The 16,729-nt window shown below is 33.9% G+C and overlaps 1 protein-coding gene and 1 pseudogene across 2 annotated transcripts in view; one reads left to right on the top strand and one right to left on the bottom strand.

The window, feature by feature from the left end:
- MAGI2 (membrane associated guanylate kinase, WW and PDZ domain containing 2) overlaps positions 1-16,729 on the top strand; it is a 1,356,537-nt gene that overhangs the window by 332,446 nt on the left and 1,007,362 nt on the right. The gene's annotated exons all lie outside the window — the stretch shown is intronic.
- Positions 1,892-2,012, bottom strand: LOC125161423 (uncharacterized; annotated as a pseudogene).

Here is a 16,729-nt window from a genome sequence, read left to right as displayed (position 1 = left end):
AATAAAAATTTGAAAACGAAAACAAAATTTGGTAAAAAGTTTCGTATTCCTAGTGGATCATAAATGTGTTCTTTTTTCTCTAGTTAGTGTTCTGTATGGTGTATGTCAAAGGCTACTAAAGAAATAAAAATCAATGCAATAGTGTACAACAGGGTCAGCAAACATGGCCCATGGGTCAAATCTGGCCTGCTGTTTATATATGGCCCATGAGATAACTATGTTTTTTGCATTTTTAAATGGTTTTAAAGCTTCAAAAGAGGAATGATACATCACAATGTGAAAATTATGACTTTGAAGCTTTTATGTTCATAAATAAAGTTTTACTGAAACACAGCCCTGTCCATTCATTTATTTATTATCCATCACAAATGCAATAACAGAGTTTTCCAGTTGCAGAAGACATCATATGACTGGAAAATCATAAAATACTTCTTATTTAGCCTTTTAAATAATAATTTTTGTCTACCTCTAGTTTACAGGATTCTATTAAAGTACATTTTCTTAAATAAAGAAGATAGAATAGTACCAAAAATAATATTCTATCTATCTACATACTTTAAATAGTGTAAGTGTTCCCTTTTTGTTCAGTTTGGTTGGCCTCTGAAATAATAAATACAATAATAAATAAATCTTATGAATACAAACATTCTCTTTTAGATAAATTATAGTTAGTTCACAAATATTTCTCTGAAAGAATTATGATGCTTTGTGTGACATATCACAGAGTACTGAGATGTAAGATTTCTTTTAAGGGAAGACCATTTTCTCCTTTTTGTTGGTGTGGTGGGAGAGTAACAAGCTTCAAGAGAAATTACCTTCCGTGATGAGGAATTTGAAAGACAGTATAATCAAAACTGAAAGATCTTGAGCACTCTGAGAACCAAGGATAAGAGTTAGCAAATGTAGTACACTGTGAATAAATGCTGAGGAGAGTGTAGGAAAAGGAGATAATAAGAGGTAAAATCTGTTAAACTTCAAAGTGCTAAAGAATAATGAAAAGGAAGATTTAAGAGTTTTATAAAGGTAGGGGGAAAGGCTCTTAAATCTTCATACCAAAGTGGAACTGCAGTGAAAAAGACAAACTAGGTGCTGAGCTGTACACTATTGTGAGAACAGTGTGTTATAAATCAAGGAAGTGATCATAGCTAGTTTGAGGGATGAAATTCACCAGTATTTAATACAGTATCAGATTTCACCTTCAATAAAATTTTGATGTGTTCACTACATACCATGGATATGACTTACTATGTATGTTTGGATTCATTCTCAAAGACAGAAGAAAGTCTTCATTTTTGTGACAAAAGGCTTAGAAACCGTGGTAAGGCATTGCTATCTATCAGCTATAGTTTACTATCTAGCCACATTGATTTTGTTTTTTTAAGTTTTTTTTTTAAATTCTAGTTAATTAGCAGAGTACAATATTGGTTTCAGGAGTAGAATTTACTGGTTTGTAACTTACATATAACACATGGGCCACATTGATTTTAAAATTAAGTCTCATGTATTTATTTTTTCATTTCTGTATGCATGTCTCGAGTTATGAGTTCAGATTTATTTTTGTTCATGTCTATAGAAGTCTTAAGAAAATGTTCTAAGCAAGTCTTCTAATATTCTATGGAATGTGTCATCAATAAAGGAATTATTATATTGTAAACTAGCAAAAAGATAGTACTCAGGATCCATCTTTTCCTAAATGATCTAAAACAAGTAACATTCATTGCCATTTACAAACTACAGTGGGATACAGTTTGGAGAGGAAAATGCTTTTAAAATCAAGCAAAACTCTGATGAAATAAAAGGAGATTAATTAAGGTAAAAAATAAGCAAGGAGAGAGGAGTTGTATTTTTAATACAGAAAATTATTAATAACTATCATATTTTCTATATTATTAGGTAATCAATTATTGCTTTATAACTGAAAAAAATCTGAATCAGAGTAAACATGGAAAATAAAGCTATGAATTTGTATTGCTATACTACACTTGATCTTAGCCAAAAGGCTGAGAAGTGATAAGTTTGTATTGGTATAAATGAGATGAGTGAACATTTTTTAAAGGAAAAAAAATATATAATTGATCATAGGAGGTAAAATCTTTGTTTCAATCACTTGTAACACATATGTTATCCTTTAAATTCAACATAAGACATTATAAAATCCTTGATTAAACATTTATTAAATACTCTCTTACCTTATATTTATAACTTTATATTCATTATGGGAGACAGTTTAAGTACTGCATAACCTTAAATGTAAAGTATTGACTCTATATTAATAGGAAATAGTAACCATAGGAACAACTTCAAGAAATTTTTAAGAGACCTTATCCTTTGATTGATGAAGCCACACAGATCATTTCATATATATCTCCTTAGGTAAAAGGAAAGCAACTTTATTCTATTTTACTTCTAAAGATGTCCCAGAACTTGATTTTAAAATGAAATTTTTAAATTTAAATACAACTATTTACTTCTGAATATTTAATTGAAAATTTCAAAAGAGACCTCTATTGAACTGTTTCCTACTTGGGGAAGCTATCCTGAAATCACTGATTATTTGGAATTGAGTGAGGGTTCCTTTTTTTCTTTTCTTTCTTTTTTTTCCTTCCTCTTCTATTTATGGAGAAAATGGGTAGAGTATATTTTATTGGTTTGAATTAATCTTCTTTATAAACAAAGAAGAAATGTTAATTTTTCCTATTTGCAGTGACTAGACCCCAAATACTTGTCAAATACCCAAATAAATATTTATATTTACATAATTGAGGAGTTCAACTAAGGGAAATGAATACTGAAATGTTTATAGTTTAGAAAGTCTCACACCCTTCCCCTTTGTTAGCAGCAGCTACATAAATTCATTAATGGCATATTTTCTGTATTTACAAATAAATACTTTGACCTCTGTAATAAAATATTCTGAAACTATCCACATTTTGAGAAAAGTTAATTTTCAGTATTTTCAATTAGGAGGATCTTTCAATATTGCTCACTAAAGTTAGGAAACAAAAGAGAAAGGGAATCACATTTTCAGAATCATAGAGTTAGATTTTTGAAAATCTATATCTGCATTAAGCATCAAGAACACTAGAAAAAAAATGTCAAATTCAACCTTTTCAGAACTCTAGAAATTAAAGGCTTGCAGCAGTCTGAGGAGTATTTATTCAGGAAAATTGGCTGAATTCCATTAAGAACACAAGGATTTGAACAGTAAGTCATCAATAATAAATATGTTCAAATAACTAAAGAAAACCATTTCTAAAGAATCAGAGGAATGTGTGAGAACAATATCTCACCAAAAACAGAAGAGCGATATAGAAGATATGAACTATGGGAGAGAACAAAATAGAAACTTTGAAGCTGGAAATTACAATAAATAAAATGAAAAATACACTTAAGATACTCAATTGCGGATGTGAACTGACAGAAGAAAGAACCAGTTAAGTTGAAGACAGGTTCATTCAAAGTATCTAGTCTGAGCAAAAGAGAAAAAAAAATAATGAAAAAAGATGAAAAGACTTAGAGAGCTGTGAAAAAGCATGAAGCTAATCGACATACCCATAAGAAGAATTCTAAGAGAGAGACAAATACAGAATGAATATTTAAGAAATAGCAGCTATAAAATTCTGAAATCAGATTGAAAACATTAATATGGATCCACAAACTCCAAGTAGGAAGACCTCAGAGATCCATACCTGACATATACAGCCAAACTGCCTGAAGCCAAAGACATAAAATCTTGAAAGGAGCGAGAGAGAAACAACTCGTCACATAAAAAGGATCAACAGATGATTCTCACCAAATATCAAGGAGGCCAAAGCAATTCGATGGAATATTCAAAGTGCTGGAAGACAAAGATTATCAAGAATTCTAAATGTAGCAAAGCTATCCTTCTAAAATGAAGGAAAATTTAAGACAAAAGAGAGGATAACAGTTTGACAATAATATTTGTAGATAAATATTTGTAGTAATGAATACTCAGCAGAAGTTCAAGAAGAAAATAGAAGATACAAATAACATAGAAACCAATTAGACCTAAGATACACACCTCACACAACAACACTGGACTACACATTCTTCCCAAAATACATTGAACATTTTCTGGTATAGACCACATGTTAAGCCATAAAAGAAGTCTCAAAATAATTTACTTTTTATTTGAGAGAGAGAGAGAGAGAGAGAGAATCTCAAGCAGGCTCATGCTCAGCAACAGAGCCCAATGCAGACAGGGCTTGATTCCACAACCCTGGGATTATGACCTGAGCCAAAATTAAGAGTTGGAAGTTCAAGTGAGCCAGCCCCAGAAGTCTCAAAAATATTTAAAAAATAAAACCACATAAAGTATATTTTATTATAATAAAATTAGAAATGATTATAAAAGAGAAAATTAGGAAATTAACAATTATGTGGTAGAATATTTTTTAAATTATTAATAATCAATGAATCAAAAAAGAAATGAGCAGTGCCTGGATGGCTAAGTTGGTTAAGTGCCCAACTGTTGATTTTGGCTTGGGTCATGATCTCACGGTTCATGAGTGTGAGGCTTGCAGAGCCTGCTTGGGATTCTTTCTCTCCTTCTCTCTGTCCCTCCCCCTGAAATAAACAAATAAACATTAAAAAAGAAAAAAAATAAATGAGAAACAAAATTAGAAAATGCTCTTATTTTACTTTGAAATATTTATTCATTTATTTATTTATGTAAAAAAGAAGGGCATATTCTAGAAGATTTAATATGTTATAATTTCTGGTGATTCCAAGTGATTTTTATCTTCTTTATATTTTTCTGTAATTTTTTAATTAACTTTTTAATTTTAATTCCAGTACAGTTTGCAAACAGTGTTATATTAGTTTTAGGTGAATAATACAGTGATTCAATAATTCTGTACATTACTCAGTACTCATCATAATAAGTGTGCCTGCTCTTTATCCCAATCGTTTATTTCTCTTGTCCCCAAACCTACCTCCCCTCTGGTAACTATTAGTTTGTTTTCTATAGTTAACAGTCTGTTTCTTGGTTTCTCCCTCTCTCTCTCTGTCTCTCTCTCTTTTATCCTTTGCTCATTTGTTTTTTTTCTTGAATTCCACATATGAGTGAAATCATATGGTATTTGTCTTTCTCTGACTTACTTCACTTAGCATTAGACTCTGTAGCTCCATCCATGTTGTTGCAAATGGCAAGATTTCTTCTTTTTTAATGCTGAATAATATTCCATTCACACTCATGTCTTCTTTTTTTAATGTTAATTTATTTATTTTGAAAAAGAGAGAGTGGGGATGGGCAGAGAAAGAGAATCCCAAGCAGACTTGTGCTGTCAGCATAAAGCCCGATGTGGGGCTGAATCCCACAACTGTGAGATTATGACCTGAGCAGAAATCAAGAGTAAGGCGCTTAACCAACTGAGTCACTCAGATGCCCCAACACATTTTCTTTATATATTTATGTTATTAATGGACACTTAGAATGCTTCCATAATTTGGCTATTGTAAACATGCTGAGAGGTATATAAATCCCTTTGAATTAGTGTTTTTCTATTCTTTCAGTAAATACCCAGGAGTACAATTATTGGATCATAGGGTAGCTCTATTTTTAATTTTTTGAGAAACCTCCGTACTGTCTTCCACAGTTGCTCTATCAGTTTGTATTCTTACCAACAGTGCAGGAGGATTCCTATTTCTCTACATCCACATCCTTGCTAACATTTGTTTTTGTGTTTTTTATTGTAGCCATTCTGACAGGTGTGATGTGATTGATATGTCATTGTGGTTTTGATTTGCATTTCCTTGATGATGAATGATGTTGAGCATCTTTTCATGTGTCTGTTGACCATGTGTATGTCTTCTTTGGAGACATGTCTGCTCATGTATTCTGCCCATTTTTAATCGGAATATTTGGTGTGTGTGTGTGTGTATGTGTGTGTGTGTGTGTGTGTGTGCTAAGATGTATCAGTTCTTTATATATTTTGGATACTAACCCTTTGTCAGGTGTGTCATTTGCAAATGTCTTCTCCCATTCCATATGTTGTCTTTCAGTTTTGTTGATTGTTTCCTTTGCTTTGCAGAAGGTTTTTATTTTGATGTAGTCCCAACAGTTTATTTTTGCTTTTATTTCCCTTGCCTCAGGAGACATATCTAGAAAAATGCTGCTATGGCTGATGTGAGAAAAAGTACTGCCTGTACTTTCTTCTATGATTTTTATGGTTTCAGATCTCACATTTAGACCTTTAATCCATTGGAGTTTATTTTATGCATGGCATGAAAAAGTGGCCCAGTTTCATTCTTTTGCACATAGCTGTCCAGTTTTCCTAACACAAGCAGTTGAAGAAACTGTCTTTTTCTCATTGTATATTCTTTCCTCCTTTGTCAAAGATTACTTAGCCACACATATATGGTGGGTTTATTTCTGGGTTTTCTATTCTGTTCCATTTATCTACCTGTTTTTGTGCCAGTACCATACTATTTTGATTACTTCAGCTTTGGAATCTAACTTGAAGTCTGGAAATCAGGTTTTTTTATTCTTTTTCAAGATTTCTTTGGCTACTTAGGGTCTTCTGTGGGTCCATACAAAGTTTTGGATTGTTTGTTCTAGTTCTGTGAAAAATTTTTTTGGTATTTTCACAGCAATTGCATTAAATGTGTAGATTGGTTTAGGGAATATAGATATTTTAACAATATTGTACTTCAAATCCATGAGCATAGAATGTCTTTCATTTCAAAACTTATGACAAAGGTATAACAATTAAAGAAGTGTGGTAATGGCATAACAGACATATAGAGCAATAGAAAATAACTTGGAGTCCAGAAATGAACTCATACATTTGTGGTCAATTGATTTTTGACAAGGGTACCAAGACAGTTTGATAGGGGAAATAATAAACTTTTCAACAAATTGTGCTGGGACAACTGCTTATCTAAATGCAAAAGAATGAAGTTGGATTCCTTCTAGAAACCATTAAAGAACACTGTCAGAAAAGTGAAAATAAGTGTGCCTGGCTGGCTTAATCAGAAGAGCATGCGACTCTTGTGCTGGAGGTCATGGGTTTGAGCCCCATGTTAGGTGTAGAAATTACTAAAAAATAAGTAAAGACATGCAAAAAAAAGAAAGTGACAGATAACCCACATGATAAGAGAAAAATATTATAAACCATGTATTGATAAGGGACTTGTATCTATAATATTTAAAGAACTCTTACAAATCAACAATAAAAAGATATAAAACCCAATTAGCAAATAGACAAAATTTTGTTTCCATATTTCTCCTAAGAAGATAAACTAATGACCAACAGGCATGTGAAAATATGCTCAATATAATTAGTCATTATGGAAATGCAAATCAAAACCACAATGAAATAGCACTTGGCACTCACTAAGATGATGATTGTCAAAAAAGGTGGATTATAATGTGGAGGAATCGAAACTCTCCTACATTGTGGGGGGCATTACAAAATGGTGCACCTGCTTTGGAAGACATTTATAAATTCCTTACAAAATTGAAGAGTTAGCCTATGATCCGTAATTCCACTCTAGGTATATACCCAAGATAAATGAAAATTTATGTTCATACAAAAACTTAGATATGAATATTCACAGAAACATTATTTATAATAGCCAGAAATAGAAAGAACTCCAGTGTCTATCAACTGATGAATTAGGGTAAACAAAAGCTATATTTTATTCAGTCATGAATAAAAATAAAATCCTGGTCCATGCTACAATATGGATGAAGCTTGAAAAACATTAAGCTAAGTGGAAGTGACCAGATGCCAAAGGTCACATAATGTAAGATTCCATTTTTGTAGAATGTCTAGAATGGGCAAGTCTGTAAAGACAGAAAGTAGATTAGTGTTTGCCAGGAAAGGAGAGGGAAATGGCTGGGGGGAGGGTGAATGAGGGCTGACTGCTAATGAGAATGGGGTTTCTTTTTGAAGTGATGAAAATATGCTGAAATTAAGTCGTGGTGATGTTTGCATGAGTTTTTTAACATCCTCATGTAAGACTCATTTTGTCAAGTTGTTTCATAGTCTGAAGTTGGATACCATTAATAATAATACTGACCTTTTTTAAAAGTTTATTTATTGGGGCGCCTGGGTGGCACAGTCGGTTAAGCGTCCGACTTCAGCCAGGTCACGATCTCGCGGTCCGGGAGTTCGAGCCCCGCGTCAGGCTCTGGGTGGATGGCTCGGAGCCTGGAGCCTGTTTCCGATTCTGTGTCTCCCTCTCTCTCTGCCCCTCCCCCGTTCAAGCTCTGTCTCTCTCTGTCCCAAAAATAAATAAACGTTGAAAAAGTTTATTTATTTATTTTTGAGAGAGAACAAATGGGGGTGGGGTAGAGAGAGAAGGAGAGAGAGAATCCCAAGTGGGCTCTGCACCATCATTGTGGAGCCTGATGTGGGGCTTGAACTCACAAACTGAGATCGTGACCTGAGCTGAAACCAAGAGTCAGATACTTAACAGACTGAGCTAACTGGGTACCCCAATACTGACTTTAAAAAAACCTCAATACTGTCAGTGAAAACAATGTATACGTTGAACTAAAAATAAAAAGGTGATTTCAAAAAGTAAAGCAACAAATCTTAATAACATGCAATGCAATAGCAGTGGCCCAATTAATGTTATTCATTGGTTTGAAACCCTTAAAGAGTTAGGATCAACTGCTAGAATATTATTACTTTTGATGCATCAAATTTTGGTTTTGTTTCAGTGTTCTGAAGTGGGTTTTATGAAATACCTGGAAAGTTTCATTTTTCCTTTCATAAACCTGTGTCTCTCCATATGGAAAAAGCTTTGGTATGAGCTACATCAGAATATGTTCCCCTTTTGGTATTGGGAGCAGAAGTGGCCAGAAATAAATGATACCCTAAAAGACTTTATTTTGTACATACTTGTTTATTGCACTATGACCATGCCTATTTTTTAACTTTATGTACAATATAATTTTAAATGAAATAGACTATTAATGATTTCTTTTATAAATGAGGCTTACATTTACAACAGATATTTCCCTTCCTAAGCATTTTTCCCAATTATTCAACAAGTATTAACTGAGCAACTACTACAACAATGCATATGCTAATGATGATATAATGATAAGTCGTTTGGTACGAGAGACAGGTAATAATTGAGTATTCTTTTTTTTTTTTTCAAAGTTTATTTTTTATTTTTTGGGACAGAGAGAGACAGAGCATGAATGGGGGAGGGGCAGAGAGAGAGGGAGACAGAATCGGAAACAGGCTCCAGGCTCCGAGCCATCAGCCCAGAGCCCGACGCGGGGCTCGAACTCACGGACCTCGAGATCGTGACCTGGCTGAAGTCGGACGCTTAACCGACTGCGCCACCCAGGCGCCCCAATAATTGAGTATTCTAATAATTAGAAATACAAATAAAAACTGCAAAGTGAGCAACTGAAATCACTTAGGAGAATTTGTAACCGAACCTGATGATCTTGCATATCTTGGATTCTTTTCTTAGGAAATGCTTTTTGAGCTGAGATTAGCAAGATAAATAGAAATTAATCAGATAAAGTGGGGATACAGTACGGGTAAGAGTGTCCCGGGGGAAAAAAAGAAAGAAAGAAAAACTGTATTCAGGGCTGCTGGCCCCATCCTAAGATTAGAAGAAGATTGATATGTGCAAGGCCCTTGTATATACTATTGAAAAGGAACACTCAAAGCAAGTTTAGAGAGAAACCAGGAGCGCCACTTGTGAGGTTGGGTTTCTATACTAAGAACAAAAGGAAGACATACAGAAGTTGCACGTCTGGGGGAACAGAGGGAAGGAGAGGATCAGATATGATTTTGAAAAGTTTCTTTGGCTGCTGTGGACAATGGATTATGGTAGACAGAGAGTGAATGTGGAAAAATTCACTGGGAGATTACTGCGGAGACCAAATAGAAGATCACACAACTTGGACTAGGGTGGTAAGACATAGAAAGAAGTCAACAGATTTGAGAGATATTTGGGAGAAAATCAAAAGAAATGTTGTTGATGGGTTAGATACTGAGTGAATGAAGACTAATTGTGAAAGAAAACTCCATAGTGCTTTGTTCATGCTTGCATTGTATTTGTCAACTCCTTTCCCTCTTTGCCCATAAGAATGTAAGATCCTTGAAGGCAGGGACATTCTTACTTATTTTTTTATGCATATATGCATTTTTTAGGCATATTGCGCATAGGAGACATCCTACACATATTTGATGATCTATTGGAATGAATTAGAAACAAATAGAAAGCCTTCAAAAAACTTTGAAAAACATTATACTCCATCACCAATAATTTTGTTGTTTCTAGAAGATATTATTATAGGTCTGAAATAGGACTAAGCAATTATTTATTTTACCTGGTTTTTAGGCAGCTACTGAGGCCAGCAATTGGATGTGCAGAATATACATAATTTATTGACCCTTGTTCAAAGACACAGTGAGCTGCCCAGCATACCTTAACTATGTGTAGCCTTATTTCTCCCTGGAGAAACATTTTATCATTGATTGCATATCTTGGATTGTTGAAAATGCATTTCATTAATACTAAACCTATTTTATGACATCAATATAAATTTGGAATGTATAAAACTATTAATTCAGTGTATGCATCTAAACAGATGTTTCATATAATAAAAAAAGAACATTAAGGAAGAGTTACTGTGCGCACTTGGAGTGGTCAGGTTAAGTAACTATGAGAGAAATAAAAGCTCAATCTATAGGTAACATCAAATTGCAAAAGATGAACTCTGTTGACAAATTACTAGTGCTGACAATCTCTTACCCTCTTCTCCTTCCAACATATAATTATACAAGTTTCTCACTATTTTTTAAAGGAAAGGTGAAAGTTTTAGGTGCCGATAATATATTGTAATTTTTTTAACCTAGGAGATTGCCCTTTTTTTGTCTTTTACAAAATATGCTTTCGTGTGTTCCTCTACAATAGAGACAATGGCTTTAAAAATAAAGCAAATTCATAATAAAGAAGCACTTCAATGTCACATAGTTTCACTAGAGTCTCACAATGTCACTAGAATAATTTTTAAGACTGTCTAGGATCATTTGCATCTATGACAATTCTATGATAATCAGATTTCCTAGCTTCATTCTAGATGTTTGAGTACTTCAATTATTTGTTTCTTTTCAGCAGAAGTTTCCCTTTTAATTAAAAAAAAAGTTAGAAATGTCCAGTGCTACTTAAGACACTAATACATCCATTAGTAAAGCACTAAGCATTAAAGCACCATTTTCCTTTGTCTTCTCTGGAAAAGTAAAAACAAACAAATAAACTTTGTTTTTTAAAGCCCTTATTCATAAGTTCTCTTTCCTTGGAGAATGTATGCATACTAATTAGACCAGGAATCTTTAAAATTGACAAAGAACATTTTATCTACTACTTTGTGAGGCTATTTTGCCATGAATTGTATGTGAATATGTCAGGGACAACATTGTTAATGTATATTTCAAATTAAATCAATTAATACTTTAATTCTCATAGTATTCTCCTACTTCCCACAGCATCTAGCCGCTTACCATGTTGACACTTTGATGTACCTTTGTTATATATAATCAGATAGTATTTTGGATACAGGGAATACTTGAAAAGTCAGAGATGCTAAGTGATTCAAGCAGCTGAGAGATGAGGAAGGGGAGAGAGAAAAAAAGGCTGAATTTGGGACAACTGGGAATTGAGACTGGGAGAAACGATTCAGGGTATAGCTGCTTTGTAAAGAAAATCGGGGACAGGGAGACAAGAATTCTAAAGATACTTGCTGTGCATTAAAATGCATTTATCTGTGAGAGATTGAGTAAATAATTGAAGTATTTTAATTACTTTTTCCCTGCAAGAGCTGTGATTCTTTGAATTTAACACCTCACTGAACTTGGGCCCCTTGGGGCCTTTGGTTTTATTCAGATCACACACATGTACATTCACATTCATGTGCACACATACTTACATACACATGGACTAATATGCCTATTTGGTTCTTGATAAATATACCAAAATTCAAAATATTGTGTTTCTGAGTGTATTTCCTTAGCACACAACAGCTAAGACATGAAAATGGATTTCATCAGCCTCTGCTTTCCAATATACTGTCATTTGAGCACAGATCTACCTAGATGGCCTCATTTATTGTGTCAGTAGGATCACTGTTTACATGAGTTAAAATTGACTCAGGAAGATGCCATGTAATTTTTTACAGAACAATATAGAGAAAACTTTCTGGACCAAGACTAGACTTAGACTCTCTCTGGGTATGCCAGCTCTATAATGGATTTTAGCAGTGTCTTTTGTGTAAATATACTTTTTGTAGTTAGGAAATCCTTCATTCCTTAGCTTTGAGAGTATGAGTAAGTTAGCTGTGAGAAGCAGCTATAATGAAGGCCGGCAGGGTTTTCTTTGATTCTTTCTTCCTCTTCCTTCTAACTCACTATGAAAGCTTTCACAGTATCCATCCACAAGAAAACATACATGGAAATGGGTCATATTCAGTTGTACTAAGAACTCTGGGGGGAACTTGTAAATGGTACAAGGTATGCATTTTGTTCTATTGTAACTCTTCCCCTTTATTACATGGGGCTCCTCAAGCCAAAGATTGATTGCTCTCTAAATTGTATATTTGGGCAAGTAAAGTTGAATGGCTTTATAGTCTCCTATCTTTACAATAAAACTAATGGATAAGATCTTAGAATTGGCACCTTCTTCGTGCACTGCTAATAGAATGATAAATAGGTACAACCCTCCTTGCAGGACATAATTCAACGCTTTCAAAATTTGTTTACCTTTTTCCCCAATAATTCCACTTTTAGAAATTTATTACAAGGTAAAAATATCAGAACTGTATAGAATGATGTATACATAAGATGCTAACCAAAAGATGTCAGTCAGCGAAAGACAAGTATCATATGTTTCACTCATATGTGGAATTTAAGAAACACAACAGATGATCATAAGAGAAAAGAAGGAAAAATAAGATAAAAACAAAGAGGGGGGAAACTATAAGGGACTCAAATACAGAAAGAAAACTGAGGGTTGCTGGAGGGGAGGTTGTTGGAGGGGTGGGTTAAATGGTTGATGGGATTAAGGAGGGCACTTTTTTGGGATGAGCAGTGGGTGTCATATGTAAGAGATTAATCACTAAGTTCTACCCCTGAAACCAAGATTGCGCTGTATGTTAACTAACTTGAATACAAAAAGAAAAAAAAAATTTAACCAGAGGGTTTTTTATAATAGTAAAAAAGAAAAAGGAAACACCTAAATATCCAGGACTGCTTAAACAGATTCTAGTAAACTATAGTATATCCGTGCAAATAAGCCAGGTGACCGTTAAAGCTTATGTTGTGTAATACTTGTATTGATCATGAAAAATGTTCAGGATATAGCAATGGAAAAGAATGCTATAAAACAGTATGTTATAGATATTTCTATTATCTAATTTTGTCTGTATTTTAAAATTTTTATTACAAATATAGAAACCAACTCTACTTAAGCAAAAGAGTACTTATTAGAACAATGAGGACTGGCTTGGGATAGGTGTGAAACCAAGAATTGGAGGGGGCCTGGGAAATAGGAACCAGAGTAGCAGGAACAGTCTTAATTAGGACAGCATTACCACTCCTGCCTTTGCTGTTGTAACAAATGAACTCTGTGCTTCATTTCATCCTTGCATCACTCAAGATCCAAAGTCCCAGGGGAAGGGCTTTATTAGCCAAATTCATGCCATTTCCCAGCCCCAGCCAGTTTAAGAAATGTGAGGAATCTGAGACTTTCCCACTTTCCACTTTGGGAGTGGGATAAAATAGCTGAGAATTACCTTCCCAATAAGATTTTAGGCAATGAAAACAATTTCCCAAGAAAATAAATCAGAGTGGAAGGAGTAGACACCTGACATTGCCCCCGATAGCATATTCCTTTCACGATATTTTATCTTGAGAGTAAAAATAAAAGTTATACCCCCCAAAAGAAAATATGTATATATATAACTTATTGGATGTCTGTAGTATGTCAAGTTGCTTAAGGGGTCAAAATGAAGAAGTATATTGTGCTTATCTTCCAAAAAGAAACATCAATTTAAAACTCTACCATAACAGAAGATAGAAATTGTTTCCTTTTATATAGGAAAATAGGATATGTATTATAACAACTTTTATCAGTATCTGTCTATTTATCTCAGGAGATCCATTGCTTCCTCTTCTGTAATTCATCTCTGAATTTGGAATATAAATTCTCAGTGTGTCATTGTTGATAATGATATCTCAGAAGAGCCCTGCTAAGATCCATCAATTGTAACTCTTGATTTGGAAGTAAAATCATGTTTATGGAAGTCATGTAAGACAACTAATAGAAATGTGGTTTCACTAACATCATTTGAAAATAGCCCTAAAATATTTTCACCATCTGCTATGATACAGAGACCATGAGATATTTTTCCAAGAAGATCCTATAAATTTGACCTTGAGAATCCTAGTCCATCTGCTCAGAATTAAAACTAAACTAGTTAGTACCTGGGTATTTGGTTCAGAGCCATTATTTCTCTAAGATGCAACTGGAAGATTGATGTGATTTGAGGTGGGTTTTTTTATCATTGGGTTGGATGCAATATAAAATTAAGAATGTAATTACAGGTAGATTGAAAGTGAGAGTTTGAGTATGAAATGAATCTCCACATTTTTGTTTGTCTTCTTTCCTCTTAAATGTAACATAATTATGAAATTCATGCAGCTAAATAAAACCTTTTACCAATTAGTATGTATTTGCTGTGAGTATTGATTGAAATGGCTCTGAAAGAAGGCTTATTTTTAAGTGTCATATTATTTGAGTCTCTTAAACTGCCCAGATAGTTATGTTTTCAAAAATAGAAAGCTTCTAACAATTTATATGGCTTCATTTTTAATTTATCCCCTTCTGTGTTAGAAATAGTTATTTTTCAGGGCACCTGGGTGGCTCAGTTGGTTGAGCATCCAACACTTGATTTGGGCTCAGGTCATGATCTCATGGTTTGTCAGATAGAGCCCTATGTTGAGCTCTGTGTTGACAGAGTTCAGCCTGCTTGGGATTCTGTCTGTCTGTCTCTCTCTCTCTCTCTCTCTGCCCCTTCCCTGTGCTCTCTCTCTCTCTCTCTCTCTCTCTCTCTCTCTCTCTCTCTCTCAGAAATAAATAAACATTAACAACAACAAAAAAGAAATAGTTGTTTTTCCCTTAAATTATTTTATGTTAGAATGTATGGAAACAAAATTTCAATTGTATAACTATGTTCACTGTTACCACTTTACTTTTCTAGCTCAGAAGAATCTGATACAACTCTGAGTTCTATGACAGACGGTTGTTGCCTACCCAAGATCTGACTTGTTTGCTCATATAATGGGCTGAGATCCTTTGTTCTCATGATTAAGCCTTAATGGTAATTCCATTACTCTTTTTAAGTGATAAATCTTGAAATGTACATGTGATCTCATTCTGGTCAATGATATACAATGGGAAGTCTTCTTGGCAACTTCCAAAAGAGACATTTTTACTGGATAAAGAGAAGCCCCAGAAGAGAAGGTTCTGTTTCTCCTGCCATTTCATTCCTTCCATGATGGTGGTTGTGGAAGACTTGATATCTGAAGCTGAAGGAGCCATCTTATTTAAAAAAATTTTTTTGATGTTTATTTATTTTTGATAGAGACAGAGAGAAAGAGACAGAAAGTGAATGGGGGAGGAGCAGAGAGAGGGAGACACAGAATCCCAAGCAGGCTCCAGGCTATGAGCTGTCACACAGAGCCCGGTGAGGGGCTTGAACCCACAAACTGTGAAATCATGACCTGAGCCAAAGTCAGACGCTTAACCAACTGAGCCACCTAGCCATTGATCCAGCCACAGTGAGTTGAGTTTTCTTTGTGTTGTAACTAGATTCATCCTAACAGAAATGGATCCTAAATATCAATTGAATCATAATACAAGTAATCTTCAAATTTCATGTTTGTCTTTCCTATCTGCATGTTTGACTTTATGATAATGCATTGGTTTTCACATACTTAATTCAGCTTTTCATACTTAATTGATAAATATCTAGTAATTTCATTGTGGTGTTTCCTTTAAGCTACAATTTAAGCAATGTAAGCATTTTTACACATCTCTACTTATATAATTATCTGAATATTTTATTATTTTTACCCTCATTTTGCAAAAATAAAGCATGTGAAATAATTTTTGAATATAAATGTTGATTATATAAGCTTAACATGATTATAAACATGAAATAATTAGATGTACCAAAATATATGTACCTTTTACCTTAATCTGGTATTTGTTGGACTAAATCTAGTTTATTGTATATTCAATTATGGAGTAGAACAGAAAGTAATGTATATTATGAAGTATTGGCTTGTTCAAAGATAGTGTTTAAAGTTAAGGAGTAAATAGGTACTTTATATTTACCTGCCTGAAATTGGAACTCCCCATTTGGTTATTTCAACAAAAAGCTGTTGGACATTCATTATATACTGAAGTGTTGGAGATCTAGCAACAACTAAAATAAGATATGATCTCTGTATTCCTGGAACTTGTAACTTAATGGGGGCATATGGAGTAGTTTACATATATGGAATTCTCTGTCTGTATGTTATGAAGAATTGTGCATTATTGTCATTGTTGTAGGAACAGACCTTGCCTAGTTTGTGAGGATCTGTGAAAGTGTTTCTGAGGAAGAGGTATTTAAACTGAGATCAAAAAGATGAATACGAATAAGACCAAAAGAAGGGAGGTAAGAGGAGAA

Source organism: Prionailurus viverrinus, chromosome A2 (assembly GCF_022837055.1).
Source record: "Prionailurus viverrinus isolate Anna chromosome A2, UM_Priviv_1.0, whole genome shotgun sequence".
Taxonomy (NCBI): Eukaryota; Metazoa; Chordata; class Mammalia; order Carnivora; family Felidae; genus Prionailurus; species Prionailurus viverrinus.
Note: the sequence above shows the minus strand (reverse complement) of the source record. Positions and strands in the feature narration are given on the sequence as shown.